This window comes from Somniosus microcephalus, chromosome 27 (genome assembly GCF_052327205.1).
Source record: "Somniosus microcephalus isolate GS21.2 chromosome 27, FLI_Smic_1.0, whole genome shotgun sequence".
Taxonomy (NCBI): Eukaryota; Metazoa; Chordata; class Chondrichthyes; order Squaliformes; family Somniosidae; genus Somniosus; species Somniosus microcephalus.
In genome coordinates, this window is record NC_141013.1 from 16,790,390 (window position 1) to 16,808,161 (window position 17,772).

General features: G+C 50.7%; 1 long non-coding RNA gene across 1 annotated transcript; it reads right to left on the minus strand.

The window, feature by feature from the left end:
* Positions 1 to 978: 978 nt before the first annotated feature.
* Positions 979 to 17,141, minus strand: LOC147100012 (uncharacterized). Its single transcript, XR_015073817.1, has 2 exons — positions 9,316 to 17,141; positions 979 to 4,678 (listed from the first exon to the last, which is right to left on the minus strand). It is a non-coding gene; the product is annotated as an uncharacterized LOC147100012 (long non-coding RNA).
* Between the last annotated feature and the right edge of the window lie 631 nt (positions 17,142 to 17,772).

A 17,772-nucleotide genomic window follows, 5' to 3' on the forward strand; every position in this document is an offset into this window, starting at 1 on the left:
TTAATTCCCCAAGTGCTGGGAGCAGCTGACAGGGCCGTCCCGCAAGGCGGTGGGCGGGTGGGGTGCTGGGGTGGTCTCGCCATTGGGGAGAGGGGTCTGAATCCACGGCAGGAGAGGCCTTTCCTTGTGCAGCCTGGAGGAGCACCTCTAGCCCCGGACCGCTTCGCCACTGGGTTGGCCTAATGGGAGACACACTGCGGCTTCCCGCTCAGTTTGCCGAGTTAAAATTGCAGTCAGGTCCCGATGACGCCATATGTAAAAAAAAAAAAGACCTCCCAGGCTGTGACCAGGTGTCCTTTACCAACTACTCAGTTGAGCAGGTTAAATTGTGATTGGTCGGCTCCCAGCACCTCTGGGACGAGTAAGTAACCTGGGCGATTTTAACTGCCCAACCGGCCTGATTTCCAGAGGGCGAGTAGAGTTAAAATTGCTGTCATAAATCTCATCCTTATAAACTACTCATGAAATAACGCTGGACGGCCAGCTGGTGGCGCCGTCCAAGGAGTATAAATACTCGGGCGTGGGCCTAGCTTTCCAGGGATATTTTGTAAGACAGGAACTAGTGAAGTACAACTAGACCTCCATATTCTGAAACAAGTTGATTAAAGCCTTGCTTTATACTCAAAACCAAGTGCATAGTGAGTTTTATTACGTCAATTGTGCCTTTTATTTCCTGTTTGAATAAAGTTTAGTTGCTTGGTGATCCAGTATGGGCAAGTTCCCTGATGACTTACTAGGTGTGTTGAAATTCAGATCCCAGCAGTGTCGAAGGAGCAGCCTACATTCTCTAGTCATACAATAGGGTTCCAGTGCAATCCTTTCTTTGCTGTGTAGCGGATAGGCTTCCCACAGGAGCTCGGGTATTTTTTTTCTCCGCATGTCTTCAGCTGGCTTTTTTTAGACTGGGTCAAAATTCGTCTGAAGACTCATCAATGCTGTATGTTCCACCCATGGCAAAAAAAACCAGTAAACACCATCTTCAGATGAGTTGCATTTTATTTGTAAATATCTGTCAATTGATCTCTTAAAACCGATGAAGTAATAAAATTAACATCAATAACATTCAGAACAAAGTTAACTATAATAGCCTCCCTTGATAGCAGAAAGGTACGGATACATACACTAGCAGCCTAATTAAATCTCACACAATAGTTCCTTTGCCACAATCATAAATTATTCACAGGATGAACATGTTCTACCACCGGTGCTCCTTTTCCAAGTCTTCAGTCAATACATGTTGCACATGCTCACAACATATTTTCAGAACCACTTCTGAGGAGCTCTGCATCCACCAGGTTGCAAGGAAAACTGCAGGAATCTCCCCCCTTCCCACTGTCCAGGGCCCCAAACACCCCTTCCAGGTGAAACAGCGATTTACTTGTACTTCTTGCAATCTAGTACCAGGAAACTTTGTGGTATCCGGCACCGACGGGACCGGCGTGTTGCCGATCTATCAAAACTGCCGGACATACAAAGTTAATGTTGAAGCATATGGAGGTTTTCATCTCCGTATCTGACAACAAACACTGTTGCTTAGCAACAGCTTCTAAAGAGTCGGCTGCAGCTGCAAGCGTCTCTAGCTGAAGTTGTTGCTATAGCTACAGACCTTGCAGTGCCTGACTGGGAAAAAAAGAACGAGATCTAAAAAAACTTATAGAAAACGGCTCCTGATTTTTGCCGTTAGATCGAGTATTCCAGACATACAACCTCCGGATAAACCAAAGTTTCCTGTATACTGTATTCGCTGCTCACGATGTGGTCTCCTCTACATTGGGGAGACCAAACGCAGATTGGGTGACTGCTTTGCGGAACACCTCCGTTCAGTCCATAAGGATGACCCCAAGCTTCCGGTCGCCTGTCATTTCAATTCACCGCCCCATTCCCACTCAGACCTCACCGTCCGCGGCCTCTTGCATTGTTCCACGGAAGCTCAGTGTAAACTCGAGGAACAGCACCTCATCTTCCGATTAGGCACGTTACAGCCTTCCGGACTCATTATCAATTTCAACAATTTCAGATCATAACCTCGGCCCCTATTATATTTTTAGATTTTTTATCCACACTTTTGGTTTGTGCCTTTTCCTTTTTCTCTCTCCCACATGGCAACTGTCTCTCACTCTGCCAGCGCATTTCACACTTCATCTCGAGCCATTGTTTGTCTCTTTACCTGTCCTATTACCATCTCGTCTCGCCTTGAATATCTCTTAATGTCTCTTCTTTCATCCCCTCCCCCATTTCCCAGCCCCCAAACTGCCTTTTAATCTTTTAATTTCCTGCCTTTTTTTCCTCAGTTCTGTAGAAGGGTTTCGACCCAAAACGTTAACTGTTTCTCTCTCCACGGATGTTGCCTGGCCTGCTGAGTTTTTCCAGCATTTTCTGTTGTTATGCAGGAATCTCTTGACTGTCCACCATTCCCAGCTAAGCAGCCGACTTTGTTCCTGAGGATGTGAGAATTCAACCTCCAGACAGATGGGTTCTTGGTTTCAGTAGAAGCATGCAGTGGTGTTACACTGTGACCCTATATAACTTGCAGTGTGGGGCTGAGCGAAATCAGGAATTCAATTATGGATGGAGAGAGAAGTAATAGAGCAAAAACTTTGTTCATGGACACACCACTGCTGTTCAGCAACACCACAGCGCAGCTAGAGTTGCAAAATGACACCTAACAACAACTTGTATATTTATATAGCACCTTTAATGTAGTAAAACGTCCCAAGGTGCTTCACAGGAGTATTTTAAGACAAAAAGTTTGACACCGAGCCACATAAGGATAAATTAGGGCAGGTGACCAAAAGCTTGGTCAAAGAGGTAGGTTTTAAGGAGCGTCTTAAAGGAGGAAAGAGAGGTAGCGAGGCGGAGAGGTTTTAGGCAGGGAATTCCAGAGCTTAGGGCCTAAGCAACAGAAGGCACGGCCACCAATGGTTGAGCGATTATAATCAGGGATGCTCAAGAGGGCAGAATTAGAGGAGCGCAGATATCTCGGGGGGTTGTGAGGCTGAAGGAGATTACAGAGACAACCACACATACAAGCGCACTGGCAGTAGATAGATGCAGATGAAGAAGCCTACGTGGTCAAACCTAGCTCACCCATCCAGAGACATAGGGCTGGATATTAGCTCGAAGGCAGGGAGGGAGCAGGGGGGCTGTTTTGCGATCAAGAAACTCGGAAGTATGGGTTTCCCGAACGACCTGCAGGATGTATTTAAGTATTTTTCTGTAGGTTTGCCACCCACAGCCCGCCTGATTGGCAGGCTGGCTGCTTGTTGGCGGGGGGGGGGGGGGGGGAAATCATGCGGCTTAAGGCCACAGCCAAGCTGGGCTAAGAGCAGGTAGGTCTAGTGGGGGTGGGAGAGATTGTGGGGGGATGCGTATGGTGGTCGGGGGATCTGATTGTGGGGGAGGGGGAGCAGACAGATTGTTGTGGGGGGGTGGGGTTACTGGGTTGCTTGCTGGGCCTGGAGGAAATACTCCTGCCCCTCCTGGATCACAAGCAGTGCTATAAAGGCACTCACCTTATGGATTCAGTGCTTCTCGCCTCCTTTCACCTGCCGGGTTTCCCTAGACGACTGTGGTTAAAAATAGAATCACTGTTTAAAAAAAAGGTACGCAGCCTCATTAAAATATTTAAATGACTAACCCGCCTCCTGCGAGTGGATTGGTCGCCCACCCCTTGTCCCGTCTCTGATAAAACCAGAAGTGGGCGGGTTGGGTTCCTGTTTCAGACTTCTGGCTTTTTAAGCTCCCACCTGAACCAAACCCGCCCATTTTTGGGAATTAAAATTTCCCCCCCCCTTAAATCCTGGCAATCTTAAAGTTGCCTGAGGTTCTGGGTCCCAGTTGTAGCAGAACCAAGAGAGCCTGCATTCAGGAGAATCCCACCTCAACTTTCTTTGGGTCTAGTCATTACGAGACCACTTCTTAGCCTGGGCCTTTCATTGGTCTTCCCAGGTCTTCTCGTCAAGTGAGGTTCCATGGGGAGTGAAAAGCATAGAGAACATGGAATGAGAAGCAGTCACTCCATCCCCACAACATGCACAATCTACCCTATCACAGACTCTACCCCAACCATGTAATCTCCTTTCCACGCTGTACAATCTACCTTATCATCGATTTTACCCAACCAACTCATTAAATCTCTTTCCCACACCATGTAAAACCTATCCCAGCATGGACTCTACCCGACCAACTCATTTAATCTCTGTCCCACATTATGTACAATCTACTCTATCATGGAGCCACCCATTTAATCTGAGGAAACATTCTGTAAAAATACTTTCTGCTCCCCAAAGGTAATGAAACCAAATTCCGGACTCTCTATGCTGACCTGAAATTGCTTGATTGTACTGTGTAGGGAATTTTACTAAGCTTCTAACCAGATTGTGAATGACCTGGTAATGCTTGAAGGGACAGTGTAGAGGTACTTTTATTCTGCAAGTAACCCATGTGGTGTGGTGCAGAGAGAGCGCTTTACTCTGCCTTTAATCCATGCTGTACCTGACCTGGGAATGTTTAATGTGGTAATGTAGAGGAAACTTCACTCTGCATCTCATCTGTGCTCTACCTGATCTGGGAGTGCTTGATGGAACAATGTTGAGAGAGCTTTATGCAGGTAACTCGTCTGTACCTGATTGGGGGAGCTTGTGCAGGGAGCTTTACTCTGCAATGAATCGTGACGTACCTGACCTGGGACCGCTCCGTGGGACAGTGTATTCTGTGTGGTAAACCACTGTTATAGTTATCACTGTATATTGTTCTCACTGTTCTCACTGTAACATCACTACACGAGGTCGCCTCTTGTCGCACTGTTATACCTGGGCTGACCACCTCCGACTCCGCCCATTACCTGCCCAGGTATAAAGGTAGCTGACTGGCTAGTATTCCTCCCTGTTGGATCGGATCACCCACGAGGGTGGGCTCTGTTATTTAGCCAATAAAAACCTTCAGTTACGTTCTTAACTCGTCGCCTTTTATTGGACTAATTGATAGGCATATCAATTTTATTGGCTAAATTTTAAAGATGTCTGATAATGAACAGCAACAGCAAGGAGCTCACCCAGCAGCACAGCAACAGCAGCCTCCAGACAACGGGCCACACCAGCCGGCTTGGCTGCAAGCCTTGAAACCACCATACCTGGATCTAAACCCACAGGCACCAAACGCAGCCCTCAACTTCAAACACTGGCTGGACTGCTTCGAATCCTACCTGGAAGAATCCGGCGCCCCGCAGAGATCCAAACTAAGACTTCTGAACGCCCAAGCGAGCCCGAGAGTATACGCACTCATACAGGACACGACTACGTACGAGGCCGCTATCAACCTACTGAAACAGCAGTACCGCAGCCCGGTAAATTACATGTACACCAGGCACCTCCTAAGATCCCGCCCGCAACAGCCAGGAGAGTCTGTAGCTGAATTTTTACGGGCGCTAAGAGCACTCGGCAGGAACTGTGACTTTAAAGCGGTGACGGCTGTTGAAAATACGGAAGATAATATCCGCGATGCCTTTGTGAAAGGCCTACGGTCCGACTACTCACGGCAAAGACTGCTTGAAGCTAAAGACCTCGACCTGGACAAAGCTGAAGCCCTCGCTCTCTCCCTGGAGGTGGCCCATCAGGACCAGGAGGCGTTTTCCAGGTACTGCTCGCGACCCTGGGACTCGGGCCCGACCCCTACCGCAATACCCTTCGCAGCGCCGCCCCCGGGACCTACCTCAGCGTCGGCGTCCCGGACCCGACCGGGCCCGCCACCCCCGGTACCGGCTCCGACATCGGGCACCCGCGATCGGGCCGCCGGCTGCTTCTTTTGCGGCCAGGAGAAGCACCCGAGGTCGCGCTGCCCAGCCAGGAACTCTACCTGCACAACCTGCAGGAAGAAAGGCCACTTCTCTAAGGCCTGCAGGAGCGGATCTTCAGAGGCCAGCAGTGCCTCATGCGAACTGTGGGGGCGGCCATCTTCTTTCACGGCAACTGAGGCCAGTATCCCCACACGTGAGTCATGGGGGCGGCCATCTTTGATCAAGGCAACCGACCCCAATAGTGCCTCATGTGAGTTATGGGGGCAGCCATCTTCTCCGCCATTTTGTCCTACCTCGTGGGAGACGCCATTTTACACACCACGCCCGACTGCCACCGGGCCCCCGGACCCGACGACCGCCTCGCCCGCAGACGACAACGACTCGCTTACCTACACGCTAGCCTCCGTCACTCTGGATCAAGCCCGCCCACACCACCTGTCCAAGTCGATGATGGACATCAAAGTAAACGGCCACGCCACGACCTGCCTGTTCGACAGCGGAAGCACGGAGAGCTTCATCCACCCAGACACGGTGAGCCACTACTCCCTCCCTGTCCTGCCAACGCGCAACCGAATCTCGATGGCATCGAGGTCCCACGCCACGGACATTAGCGGCTACTGTGCTGTGACCTTGTCGGTTAAGGGTACAGAGTATAAAAACTTTAAACTCCTCGTCCTCCCCCAGCTCTGCGCTGCCGTCCTACTAGGGCTGGACTTCCAATCCCACCTCCAAAGTGTAACCCTAGCATACGGTGGACCCCTCCCCCCACTCACAGTCGACAACCAGCGAAGGTTAAACCGCCCACCGCGTAACACCTGCAGCCTATCCACCCTCAAGGTGCCGCCACCTTCCCTGTTCGCTAACCTCACCCCCGACTGCAAACCCGTCGCTACCAAGAGCAGGCGGTACAGCGCTGGGGACAGAGCTTTCATTAGCTCTGAGGTGCAGCGTCTCCTGAAGGAGGGCATCATCGAGGGGAGCAACAGCCCCTGGCGTGCCCAGGTCGTGGTCGTTAAGACCGGCGATAAAAATCGCCTGGTCATCGACTACAGCCAGACCATAAACAGATACACCCAGCTGGACGCATACCCCCTTCCCCGCATATCTGACATGGTCAATCAGATTGCACAATACCGCGTATTCTCGACCATCGACCTTAAGTCGGCCTACCACCAACTCCCTATCCACCCCGAGGACCGCCAGTACACCGCCTTCGAGGCGAATGGGCGCCTATACCACTTCCTTAGGGTCCCCTTCGGTGTCACCAACGGGGTCTCGGTCTTCCAAAGGGAGATGGACCGGATGGTTGACCAGAACGGACTGCAGGCCACATTCCCCTACCTAGATAACGTCACCATCTGCGGCCGCGACCGGCAGGACCACGACGTGAATCTGGAGAAATTCCTCCGTACGGCCCAACGGCTGAACCTCACCTACAATAAGGAGAAATGCGTGTTTAACACAGCGCGCCTTGCCATCCTTGGCTGTGTAGTAGAGAACGGAGTCATCGGCCCCGACCCCGAAAGAATGCGCCCCCCTCATGGAGCTACCCCTCCCCCACTGTCCAAAAGCACTTAGGAGAACCCTGGGGCTTTTCGCCTACTATGCCCAATGGGTACCCAATTATGCGGACAAAGCCAGACCCCTCCTGAAAACCACATCCTTCCCCCTCACGGAAGAGGCGTGCGCGGCCTTCTCCCTCATTAAGGGAGACATAGCCAAGGCCACAATGCACGCAGTGGATGAGTCAATCCCCTTCCAAGTGGAGAGCGATGCATCCGACTTCGCCCTAGCCGCTACCCTTAACCAGGAGGGTAGGCCGGTAGCCTTCTTCTCAAGGACCCTACAGGGCCCCGAGACCCGACACTCGTCGGTCGAGAAGGAAGCCCAGGCAATTGTGGAGGCAGTACGGCGCTGGAGGCACTACTTGGCAGGCAAACGATTTACCCTCCTCACCGACCAACGCTCGGTTGCCTTCATGTTTAATAACAAGCTGAGGGGCAAGATCAAGAACGACAAAATCTTGAGGTGGAGAATCGAGCTTTCCACCTATGATTATGAGATCTTGTACCGGCCCGGTAAACTGAACGACCCCCCTGATGCTCTTTCACGCATTACATGCGCCAGCGCGCAAAGTGATAGACTTCAGACCCTCCACAATGACCTCTGCCACCCCGGAGTCACCAGACTCTACCATTTCATTAAGGCCCGCAACCTGCCATACTCCATCGAGGAGGTCAGGACCATGACCAGGAACTGCCAGATCTGTGCTGAGTGCAAACCGCACTTCTATAAGCCGGACAGAGCAAGCCTGATCAAGGCCACCCGCCCCTTCGAGCGTCTGAGCATCGACTTCAAGGGGCCCCTACCGTCATCCGACCGTAATGTGTACTTCCTCAACATCGTTGATGAGTACTCCCGTTTCCCCTTTGCCTTCCCCTGCCCAGACATGACCAGTAACACGGTCATTAAATGCCTGAACAAACTCTTCGCCTTGTTCGGGTTCCCGAACTATATACATAGTGACCGGGGCGCCTCCTTCATGAGCGAGGAACTCCGTCAGTTCCTATTGGAGAGGGGTATTGCAGCAAGCAGGACCACCAGCTACAACCCCCGAGGGAACGGCCAGGTGGAAAGAGAGAACGCGACGGTATGGAAGGCCACCCTCTTAGCCTTAAAGTCTAAGGGCCTCCCAACCTCCCGCTGGCAAGAGGTCCTCCCGATTGCGCTGCACTCCATCCGGTCACTACTTTGCACTGCCATTAACACCACCCCCCATGCCCGAATGTTTGTCTTCCCCAGGAAGTCGACTACGGGAACCACCCTACCAACCTGGCTGACCTCTCCGGGACCCGTCTTGCTGCGAAAGCACGTGAGGGCCCATAAAACGGACCCCCTGGTCGAGAAGGTGAACCTCCTGCACGCCAACCCCCAGTACGCCTATGTGGCTTACCCAGACGGACGGGAGGACACTGTCTCCTTACGAGACCTCGCACCCTCACCCCCCCCTCCCAACCCCCCGAGTCCAGCCGAGGTAGACGGCATGCCGGAACCCCACGAGCCTTTGCCGACTACGCAGACACCAGCTTTAACACCGGATAATGTAACACCGCCGCTGCGACGATCGGAGAGGCTAACGAAGCCTCCGGACAGACTGACATACCAGAGCTGGTAATACACTTCACCCCGCCGGACTCTAATCTAAACAAGGGGTGAATGTGGTAAACCACTGTTATAGTTATCACTGTATATTGTTCTCACTGTTCTCACTGTAACATCACTACACGAGGTCGCCTCTTGTCGCACTGTTATACCTGGGCTGACCACCTCCGACTCCGCCCATTACCTGCCCAGGTATAAAGGTAGCTGACTGGCTAGTATTCCTCCCTGTTGGATCGGATCACCCACGAGGGTGGGCTCTGTTATTTAGCCAATAAAAACCTTCAGTTACGTTCTTAACTCGTCGCCTTTTATTGGACTAATTGATAGGCATATCATTCTGTATCTAGCCCATGCTGTACCTGACCTGGGACCGCTCCGTGGGACAGTGTATTCTGTATCTAGCCCATGCTGTACCTGACCTGGGAATGCCGGATGTGGCAGAGGAAGCAATCCAATGCCCAACATTGTTCCATTTGATGATGAAATGGGATGAAGTAGTTATCCCTATCTCCGAACAAATAAATAAGGAATTTGTAGTTATATTTATACTGTACTCCTCCATCCCAGACAAACTAAATCTCCTGTCATTAAATGAAAATGAGTGAGGAGATCCAAATAGTCTTTCATTGAGGGGATATTGCAGCATCAACATTAGATATGGGCAATGTCAAATCCCAGGGTTAGCTGGATCCTCAGTGGAATTATCCAGAATAACTGTGCAGCTGTTAAACTTCTGAGCTGGTGATACGGATTCTTTGAATAACACCCTGAATTACTCTAGATAAAGAAGAGACCTTCCTTATGTAGGAAATATTTAGGCTGAGGCTTTGGTCCGTTTCACTCCTAAGTTCTGCCCAGTATCTCCTCCGCATGCAGATTATAAAATCTCCTAGTACCTCACACAGAGCAGGTAGATTTTATTTCAAATATTTCCAAATAATATTGAGGTGACAGTGCTTGGCTCCAAGCTGTTACTGCATCTGTCAGTGTGAGGAAGCCCTTTACCGATTGAAGACTGTCAACCTTGAGCCACTTCTCATTGAACGAACTGATGGCCCATGTACTGATGGCTGTGAAGTGATTAGTACCAGTGCTCTCATCCATCATCACTGTACAATGGAACTGTCCATGGTTGTCTCTGGGGTTTGCATCCTCGCGGAGCCATTGACAGCGCAGGGTTGGGTGACTGCAGTGATATTAGAATGCGACAAGCTGTTTGGTTAATTCCAGATTCTTATGGTGCAGTGTAATGTCAGCTTGGCTCAGTGGTAGGATTCTCGCCTCTGGTTCAGCAGGTCTTGAGCACATAATCTAGGCTAGCACTGGAGTGCAATAATGAGAAAGTGCTGCATCATTGGAGGTGCCGTCTTTCAGATGAGACGTTCAACTAAGGCCCCATCTGCCTCTCCAAGGTGGACTTAAAAGTCCCATGGCACTATTCAGAGGAGAGCATGGAATTCTCCCAGTGTTCTGGTCAAATGTTTATCCCTCAATCGACACCACAACAACAAACTAACTGGTCATTTATCTCATTGCTGTTTGTGGGACCTTGATTTGTACAAATTGTCTGCCACGCTCGCCCGCATAGCAACAATGAAGTAATTTCAAAAAGTAATTCATCGTCTCTGAAGTGCTCTGGGGCATTGTGAGGATTTGGAAGGTGCTATATAGGTGCAAGTTCTTTCTTTACAGAACAACCAATTTCTGGTTTGGACCCTTATCACTGTTTCCCGCTCATTAACATAAGAAATTTAGCAAAAGTATTTTCAGAATCACAGAAACCCCACAGTGCAGATAGAGGCCATTTCAGCCCATCGAGCCTGCACCGACACATATCCCACCCGATCCCCGTAACCCCATGTATTTAATCCCCCTAACACTAAGGGTCAATTTATCATAGCCAATCAACCTAACCTGCACATCTTTGGACTGTGGGAGGAAACCGGAGCACCTGGAGAAAACCCACGCAAACACAGGGAGAATGTGCAAACTCCACACAGACAGTCGCCCGAGGCCAGATTTGAACCCGAGTCTCTGGCGCTGTGAGGTAACAGTGCTAACCACTATGCCACCATGTAATATTTGAACTTGTTGTTCCTGAGCTGAATGAGGTAAATGGCGGCACATAGACTGGTGGGTTTTTCATTGTATAATTAGACACGCTGCATTATAATATACAGCAGATTTAACTTCAAAAGTTTTGGAACATTGTTCATCTATTCCTCTTAATTAGTGGCAATCTGGTAACATTCTCACAAATTCTGCTTAAGTTTCCCAGTCAATGGCTTTGGAAATGGGACCGAAGGGAATAGTTTGCACTAATTAAGGAAGGCACTGAATCATAATTTATCACTGCGTGTTACAACCAACACCAAAAGCACACACTAATCCGCACATTCTCACTGCTGGGGCTGCCCGGGGGGGTTCTCAGCTTTATTTCACAGTGTAATCAAACTCACTGAAGTTGAGAGAAATTAGCACAGGCCAGTAAGAGGTGCTGAGAATCTGCTGTCAGCTTTGTTTGAAACAGAGTCATCAGAATCACAACAGGGCAGGTGTCTACCCGTCCATCTGTGACGGGCCTCAGAGGGGTACACACTGTAAAGAGCTTTAGAAACAACCAGAAGAAGTTTCGAACAGAGATGAATATATGCTGACTCTGTGACTGATCAAATTGAAAACCTACAGCAGATGTTTGCAGACTGAGAGTGAGAACATGCTGTTCGTTGAACGAAGGGAAGCTTTCACACACTAGGGAAACGCCAGTGAATCAAACTAAATGATTCATGGACTGGAACAATAATACTAAGAAGCAAAGGGGTAGAAATAAAGCCAAACCCAACCAACTGTGAGCAATATGCAACCCTGCCCAGACAGTTCTCTTTGATCTACTTATGGTGGCTGCAATGGATGGCCAAAAACTGGTGTGTTATTTTTCCAGTTACAAATAAAATAATGGTGTTATGGTCATATTGCATAACTGATTGACACTAGGGGCTCGATTTTGCCATTGGGGGCGGGCTGGGGCGTGTCAGGTGGTTTTCGTGTCAGGACCCCAACTCCGATGTGAAGTGGGGAAAAAGTGCGATTTTGCCCTAATTGGGCACTTGATTTCCAGCGTGTGAAAACCCCTGGCCCACTGAATCTTTTCATACAGAAAGTCGCCTCCGATGACGTCATCAATGCTGCTGGATTTAAGGCCTGCAAGCAGCCTTGCTTCTTCTGGAGACTTTAAACTTTATGCCCATTGTTGTGATCGCTTCATTCAGCAACTATGTCCAGCAGTAGGCCAAAGTGTGCTCCAAGGTTCGATGAGGCCTCCCTCCAAGCTATGGTGGAGGGAGCAAGATCAAATAAGGAGGTGCTCTTCCCTTCCTCAGGGAGGAAAAAGCCTCCCCAGCAGACTAAAGCTGTGTGGATGCAAGTGGCCCAGGAGGTCAACACAATCTCTATGTGCCGCAGGACCTGGCTGCAGTGCAGGAAGAGGTTTCATGACCTTCTCCGCACAGGAAAAGTGAATTTGACTTTCCCATCACCCTCAATCTGATCCCCTTCACCTCTCCTCACCAGCACTCTGCTTTGCCAACCTCTTCCTCCATATCCCACTTGACACTTACATCCCCGCACCCTTACGCATTCCCTCTCTCTCTATGGTCACATTCACTTAACTATTCGACCATGCAGCCCTCACACTCCCTATCACTGTGATGCAATGACAACAACTTACAACACACAGGGAGGGCCCTTTGGCTCCTTCTAAGCATCTATGCTATGGATTCTCTACACTCACTCCTTCATTCTCACTCAAACTCCACTTGTGTCCCTCACTGCAGGAAAAGAGAGCCCACAATAAGAGGGAAAGAGCGAGGACAGGAGGAGGGCCACCCTCAGTAGCCCAGCTCACCACCTCGGAGGAGGCGGCTCTGGAAATCGCCGGTGTCGAGGACGATTTACAAGTGGGGGACGGACAGGCGGGTGCATCACAGCAAGCTGGTGACAGAATAGTTTGGCATCTCTCTCATTGACATTGCATGAGTGACTGATAATGATTCTGATGCTCTAACAGATTGACTGATGATCATCTGCACAATTTAATGTGCATGCAACCTTTACCTCACATCTCTAATTCTTTCCTTTACTCCCCCACAGGACCATCGACAGCCCCAGTTCCCACTGTCCAGGAGGAACAGCCTGAGCCTCAAGACTCCTCAGAGGAAGCTGCAAAATCTGAGGGCACAGCGTCAGCAGAATTCAGCGCACGCAGCACCAGCGCAGACACTCACACCTCGGTGGGACCTTCGCGAGATACAGTAGTGTTGTCACCTGGTGTATCACAGCTCACAAGTGAGCATCAGCAGATGGTGGAGACAGGGACAGCAGTGGAGAGTCCTCATCGGAGGGCGCAGGACTCTGCCAGCTCGGCTCAGCTGCATGTCGACCCTGTGCCTCCGGGTCCATCCAGAAGGAGAGCGGTGCTGGAACTCCAGGAACAGGTGCAGGAGTCTCTGGCAGGTTTTGTCTCCAGGGTCGGAGCGAGTATGAAGGAGTCCATCAGGAACATGAGCAGAGCCTTTGTGGAGGCATTGGCGCATGAACGCATCACCACGGAAAGGATGGCAACCTCCGTGGAAAGGATGGCTACGGTAGAGGAGAAGATGGCTACGGCCATGGAGGAGCTGAGTCGCCAGAGTGTTGAAAACATGGTCATTGTTCAGAATAGACTGACATCTCTTGAGGAGCGATGGTCAGATATTGAGCATAGAAACCAGACCTTCATGCAAGTCCTCTGGAGTAGGACTTCCAGTCCAGAAACTGGTCCTCATGGCCACCCTGAAGTGCAGCAAGGTGCTGTCAAGCCACTTGCTAGCTCTGAGCTGGGGCTGACCCATGAGAGGGATGTTGGTGGTAGACAACAAGGAAGTGGGGGCTCTTCTCCAAGTGCTCACATGACCATGCCACTGCAAAGCCCTCGGTCAGAGCCTCACCAGGGTCCTCACCCAACTGAGATGGGCATCTCAGCCCCTGCACAGCCGCAGGAGCAGCAGACTGTTGCCGAGCCCTCACAGGCTCGCAACCCCGGAGGATGCCCGCCAAAGGTGTCGAGACAGGAGCAGCAAGAAAGTGAGCAAGGGGCCTCCATATCTGCTGAAGCCACAGGGGAAGCACCACGTAGGAGCATGCGTAAGAGGATGATAAAGCACAAGTAGTCACAAGGGTAGGTAGTCACTTGGGTGTTCTGTTGTATTGTTTTTTGACAAGTCATCCTTGTAATGTTATGATAAACAGATTTGATGGCAAACTGTTGAAGTTGTGGCCTGTGTCATCTCGCAAATGGGACTTCCACATTGAGGGCTTAGGGCGACTTGCAATTGTCAGTATGGTGGTCAGAGTGATAGGAATCCTCAGCTTCTTGTCCATTGTTGATGCTCTGGTAAGAAGGTGCGAGGCAAAAGTGTTTGATTGTGCAGGCTAAGCAAATCTGGCCAACATGAGTGCATCCCTTGCATCCCGGGCAGCAATGTGGTCGCACACTGGCACCTTCTGGCCTGTGCAGCTTCAGGTGGGTGAGCAGCAGCTTGGTGCTCCTGTTGTCGCTGCTGCTGTTGGTGCTGCTGTTGTTCATGGTTCTGCTACTGCCGCGGCTGGTCTTCGACTGAATCTGATGTCCAGGAGGAAAGGAAATAAATGGTTCCCATGCTTCTGGTATATGCCTCAGTTGAGGAAGTGCTCAGTCAAGGTGGGGAGAGGGGTTTCCCAGGAGGTCACACTGGAGATGGGTGTCAGGCTCCAAACTTCCACAACAATGAGTATGCCTGCTTAAAGTTCCCCCAGACCTGAGACAACAAAGTTCTGCCATCTGCAAATGATCATTGGTGAAAACTCCTTTTTAATGGTGGTACTGAAGGGTCGGGTGGGACCTCTTTGAGACACTGATAGCAGAACTAGATTCATCTTCATTCTAATGATAAATTTAAACTTTTTTATATAAAATGTTGCTCAGTTCAACAGGATAAATTTAAAAGGTCTCTGTGGTTGCTTTCTGAGACGGGGTAGCCTTTATGGGAGAGGTTGAGATTCTTCCGTTTGAAGAGATATTACTGACTGTGGACCAGCAAAATGAGCTGGAAGAGTTCTTGCACCATTGTTTAGGAGGTGATGATGGAGACAGCAGGCTAAATTGTGGTCATTATTCAGATAAGGGATAGAAGAAAAACAAGCGGCTTTTCATGCTTTCTATCCAGGACTAGCATCTATTAGTGAGGTATAGGTGTCTGTTACTAAAGGGTTGGGTGGAATCTCTCTGAGATACCGGTGCCTGTTAATGATGGATCAGTTAGATTTTTCTGAGGTACCAATGTGATTTTTTTTACCATAAACTCAATGTGGAGATAGTGGAAATGCAGCGCTAGTGTGAGTGTGGAGCTTGTGCAATTGTGAGCCGAGTGTGAGTGTGGCGTATTGCGGATGTAAGTATGGGCTTAAGTTTGGGACTAGTCTGATTGTAAGATTACTTTGAGTGTGAGTGCGGACCTTATTTGAGTGTGAGGTTAGTGTAAACATAGGGCTAGTGTGAGTATGTGTCGAGCTAGGGTGAGTGTAAAACTCGTGTGAAAGTGGGGCTCATTGCAAACAGCAGTCACTGCTCAGGTGCTGCAGACACTTGACCCTCGGTGCCAGTGAACAAAAGGCACAGAGCTCAAAGGCTCATCAGGGACCCGTTAAATGATGTGAAAACCCACAGCACACAAACGAGTCATCACCTAGCATTTATCTTCTTACTTGCAAGCATAAAATATACTTTGGATAAATGCTCGTGTGCGTAAGGCTGCTGCTGCATACATGGCAGAATGTAAACATGTTCATGATGGTGAGAGACCCAGAGAGAGGCGCAGGGAGAAAAACCATAACAGGGAGACGCTAAGGGAGGTGAAGAGAATATTTTTGTGGACCTTATGGGCTGAGGGTGTTTTCCCTGTGGTGGGATTGCCCTGTGCAGATGCGTGGGGGGCTGGTTTGTTAAAACTCCAGAGAACGCAAGACAGTTGGCTGTGACAAAAGAACTGTCAGTCATCCAAAATGTATGGGTTCACCCAACAGTCCTGGAAAAACGAAGGGGGCCATTGAACTTAAACTTATTAGAAAGCCACTCTAATATGCAAAAGCACTTCTCACCTCCATCTCAGAAGAGAAGCAGAACAATGAACCCACTGGCCTCAGCCAGCCGAAAAGGAGCCAGTTTTTTTCCCAACACAAAGACCAAAAGATATGTCCCAGACTTAGGGCCATTAATCCAATCACGGAATACTCATGGGTCCGAGGATGACCCATCACTGATTAAGCACCAGAGTGCTTAGAAACATAAGGGCCTAGAAATTCAGTCGCGTTTGCACCCACTTATTGGCTATAAAGTGGTTTGCGCCTGGAGTTTTTTATCGCCCGAAATTTAGATGGACCCTAACATCGGCGTTAGCCGGTAGCGCTGCGCCGGCACCGATGACATCATCGGTGTGCGCAGCGCCCCGGTTGCAATGCTGTTCCGGCCCGATGGCCAAATTCAGTTGCGGCCGCCTCGCCCGTGGCGGCCGCAAACAGCGTTTGTAAAACGGTGCCTTGCAGCTCCGAAAGGCCGGCGCATAAAGGTGGAGGGGCGGCCGGCCGCTTTCCCGGCGGCCGCCTGGCCGCACCTCCCTCCCCGGACTCCTGCACCACCCCCCCGCGGCATTGATGTGTGACTCCCGCGAGCCCGGCACTTCTCCGGGGTGCCGGGCTCATTTGCCGGGGGAATCCCGCGCCGAACTCACGGCTGCAGGCAGCTCCTCCTTAAGAGAAGGAGGAGGCCTGCAGTACCCCAGCCTGCCGCACCGCATCGGGTGCGGCAGCGGCAGCTGGACGCCTGAAACTTACATACATCGCCCCAAACGAGGCGGCCAAACCCTGCAATAGCGCCCGCCTCCGTCTTGGGCCGGCGCGACTGAATTTCAGGCGGGCGCTACGGGAATCCGGGCCAGCGCAAAATTTCGGGCACTAAAGACCTGGCGCGGCGAAACCGAATTTTTAGCCCAAGGATTTTTAAGATTGGCGGCAAAGATAGGGGTAGCCAGACTCCTATAAAAGATGGAGGCCTAGAAATTCAGTTGGCTGCGCCAGCTGTTAGCGCCTTAGGAGGAGCAGATCTCGAGCGCTAGGCGCTTAGCGCCCGGGCGCTGCGCGATCTGCGCCTCGCCCCAACTTCAGTAGACATTTAGCGCCGGCGCAAAGTCTTTGCGCGCGCTCAGCTGCGCGCGCAGATCATGACGTCATTTCGTCGTGCAACGCCCTTTGTGCGCCCGGAACCGGAACTTCACTCGCGCCGCCCCATTGTGCGCCGGGCGGCCCTAACGACTGTGAAGTGGAATGGTACACAGCCGAGGCGGGCCGCGGGGAGCGCAAATTAAAGGGCACTTACCCTGCACTATAAAGGGCAGCCATTTTGCAGCATTCACTCTTGTGCAATGGATTTTTGGAGAGAGACCAAGGAAGAGAGCTTACTGCTTTGGCCCAACACTAGGACAGGTCTTTTTGGCTTCAGGCCAGAGCTTTGCAATTATCTTTGCCTTCATTGAGATCTCAGTGTTTGCCAGCATATTATGGGGACTGCATTGGGTGCCAACGCTGAGTTTCAGCCTTATGTCGGAAGGGCTTACAGACGCCGTGAGAGAGTGGCAGCCCTGGCTAGACGCAGAGGGGGCAACAGGCGTCGCCAAGTGAGGCCTTACCCACCCAGGGTATACCGCCAGCAGTTCTCCTATCTCAACATGTCTGCCACGCAGTGTGTT